Below are 3,759 nucleotides of genomic sequence, written 5' to 3' on the forward strand. Positions count from 1 at the left end.
AAAGAAAGAAAAAGAAAGGAAGGAAGACCACATTGTTTCTCTACTGGGAGAATCTGAAAGGGTAATTAAGGACCAAAATGTATAAGAGATCCTGGGAAAAAGGAAGAAAATATTCAAATGGGAAAGGGAAGAGGGATAGGGTGGGGGAAAGGAAGGAAGGGAGAAGAAAAAAATGGAAAGAAGCAAACAGAAAAAAAACTTTTGTAAATAAGGAGAGGAAGAGGGGTTGACGGGAGGAGAGGGAATTGGTAAAAAAAATAATTAAGAAATATGTATAGGTGCAAACTTCCTCTTATGAATGTGTTCATTACGTATATCAAAAATGTACCACTAAAATTAATTTATAAAAGGAAAGCTGCCACCTATGAATGAAAATGAGGCAGAGAATCTCAGAAAACACCCTGTGATGAAATCACTATGAGTTATGCAATTGTCAATAAGCCTTGCCACGGGTAAATGAAATTATACCCTTTAGAATTTGCTAGTTTTTCCTCAGTGCTTGTTCAAGTTATCTATTGCGACATAATAACACACAATAAAACCTACTGGCTTACGATGGCAATATGTTAGCCCCCAAATCGGAGACTGGTTCATGGATATGGGCAAAGGAGCCTCTTCTTGGTCTCAAGCATTTACAGCTAGGGAAGCTCAATGGGAACAGAAAAAGTCACTTCCCACGTGACTCACTCTCATGACTGACAGTTGTAGCTGACTGTGAACTAGGAACTCAGGTGTGACTGAAGTTGAAGGCTTCTGTTTCCCTCCATATGGACTCCACCGTGGATTTCTTGGCTTCTTCATAACATGGAAATCGGGTCCAAATGTCAGTATCTCATGAGAAATATCTATGACATAGCCGTGGATGTCATATTTTGCCACATCTGTTATCAGTAAAGACATTCAAAAAATTTCACCCAGCCAAACGTAGTGCCACATGTCTGAATCTGAGCACTCGCGAGGCTGAGGCAAGGGGATTCCCGTGAGTTCGGGACCAGTCTGGGCTACATAAGCAAGACCCTCTCTCAAAAAGAAAATAGTCCGTCCATCTACTTTCAAGGAAGAGGGCACAAATTTCATTTCTTGATGAGAAGTGGAAAGTCATATTTAATAAACAACATACAGAATGGATGCTAATGTTATGGGTGTCTTTGAAAAAATAAGCAATATTCTCCAGTACTCAATTGGTAATAGCAGAAAACAACACTGAGTTCCAAATACAGTATTTTAACCTAGGGTAACCAGGGAGACCTGTGATGACAAGTGGAGAATGGCTGTATAACATCCTATGAAAAACTCAGTATTCCACTAGCTAGGGATTTGGAGAGATTATATCAATATACGATGCTGTTTCTCCTGTAATCACAATTGTTGTTTGAATATTTGGATACAGTGAATGGAAGGTCACAGAAAAATCCATATAGTCTCACTAATGATAGCTACCTTAGACAGGAGAATTTGTTCTTCCCTGCACAAAACTGATTTTCTGATGGAAGACAAAGAGAATATAGAAAGAGTAAGAAGGAATTTTTAAGGGGTCTTCTAACCAGTTTTATAAATGAGGGTTTTAGTAATCACATGGTAGGTTAAAAATTGCAGTTCAATACACAGGTTTTGTACTTTATTACAAGGTAAAAACCTTGAGAACAATGACCAATGATCAGAGATCCTGGATTTTAAATGGTGAATTTTTAGGGCTCTCCTTTTAGACAAAGGGTGAATATGTGTTAAATTATTTGTGGATACTTGCGTTACTTAAGAGGGGCCAAGGGCCGACGATATAGCTCAGTGGAAACAAATGCCTACCTGGCCAGCATAGGGTCCCGAGTTCGATTCCAGGTACCAAAAAAAGGAGGGGTCATGTTATTATTTCTTGAAATAAAAAGACTGTGGAAGGATTTGTGCTGTTTCTAGAAACAGCTGAGGTAGGTAACCTGTACTGTGCTATAGCACACATGTGTAATTCTTAGTTGCCTGATGCCTGTCCTATATCTGATACTTGACCACACTGCAAATCTTGCCTTTCAAGGTAGTAGAGAGAAAATTTTTTTCCTCAGTCTCCCTTGCAGCTAAACTGCAAGCATGTGAATGAAATTCCTCCAGTCGGAGGCACCAGTGCAGGCATTTTAAATATACAATGTGTGGAAATAGGCTCTAATGAGCAACTTTTTTTTTTTTTTTGGATTGGGAGCTAGTAGTACAAGCGGTTAAAGTACCAATTCATTCATCAGGCCAGTTTTCCAATGTGATTCTGCATGCTGTTCTCAGAAACTTAGTTTTCAACTTGTTTCTCCAGCTCTCCTGTGATTCTATAAACTACCTAATATTTTTTAATAGAAAAGATAATCTGTTGAAAATAAACAAAATAGATTCTGGTTTTAAAAAATAAGACCCATAACAGTTATATTTTCCACTTTGATGTGGGATAATTTTCTCTCAGCCTTTAAATCTTTTTTTTTTATTTTAAAGATAAAAGAATGGGGGCTGGGGATTTAGCTCAGCGGCAAAAGCGCCTGCCTGGCAAGCGCAGGGTCGTGAGTTCAGTTCCCGGTACCGGAGAAAAACCAAAAAAAAAAAAAAAAGATACAAGAATGAAATTTTTTCTTATGTAGATTTCAATTCTGCTATATTAGTACCTAAAATTGATGGCTGGCATATCTTCTTTTGTATATATGCAACTGTTAGGAATTTAGATCTCATTCCCTCTTTGCAATCAGTACATTTCTTCTTGAAAGGTTTTGGAAATTAACATTTCTGTACTCAATTTACTTTCCAGGTATAGCATGTCAAATTACTTTATTTCAACTCTCTGTGCCATTTTACATTAGACTTTTTTCCTTAGTACAATATATTTTTAAAAATTCAAGATGTATGTATATTTTTAGGAAGCAATTTCTCTCTTTTATATATACTATGAATGATATGAATTATTTACTTATTCCCACGATTTATTTCGTTGTTTCTATTTGCTGTGGTTTCTTCATTGATAGGGATAATGCTGTTATTTATTGGTGTTTGTTTTTCCCACCTATTATTAGATGACTAATGGTTTGCTATTCCATTTTTTCCAATGTCTATACTAAATATTTTAAGGTTTTAAATAAACATAGCTCTTATGGCTGGGGATATAGCTCAGTGGCACAAGCGCCTGCCTGGCAAAAACAAGGTCCTGAGTTCGATTCCCAATACCCAAAAAAATAACTGAATAAATAAATAAATACATAAACATAGCTCTTGATTTTTACAGCAAACATTAATAAGCTATTTTCTATTATGTCAAAATTAGTACACTATGTTGTTTATACTACCTGTGTACCAAAAATGAATTTTACTTTTTAATGTGATATTTTCTAGTTATGATGTATGATTTTTGTATAAATACCTACATAATATTTTCAGTTTTGACTCTTGACCTACAATACCCACAATATTTACTCTTTGGATGTTCAAAAGTAAGCTTGCTGACAATTGGTCTAGCAGGGATGTCAAACCTTTAAGAGCTTTCAGTGACACAAAACATCCACTTTAGCATGCGTGCTATCAATTCTGCTCCACTAATAGAGTAAATCATGCATATCTTCTCAATAAATAACACAAGAACTTCTTCTCTCCTTTCTTTTAGGTTTTTCCCAATTTATTAATTAGATACATTTGGAGCACCAACTATATGCCATAGAATATGCTGGCTATTGAGACTAAAATACGAAAAAATCTAACATTTTAATTTCAGCTGGCTATTAACTTAATTTTACTGTATTATTT

Source organism: Chinchilla lanigera, unplaced genomic scaffold (genome assembly GCF_000276665.1).
Source record: "Chinchilla lanigera isolate Chin_1 unplaced genomic scaffold, ChiLan1.0 scaffold00171, whole genome shotgun sequence".
NCBI lineage: Eukaryota > Metazoa > Chordata > Mammalia > Rodentia > Chinchillidae > Chinchilla > Chinchilla lanigera.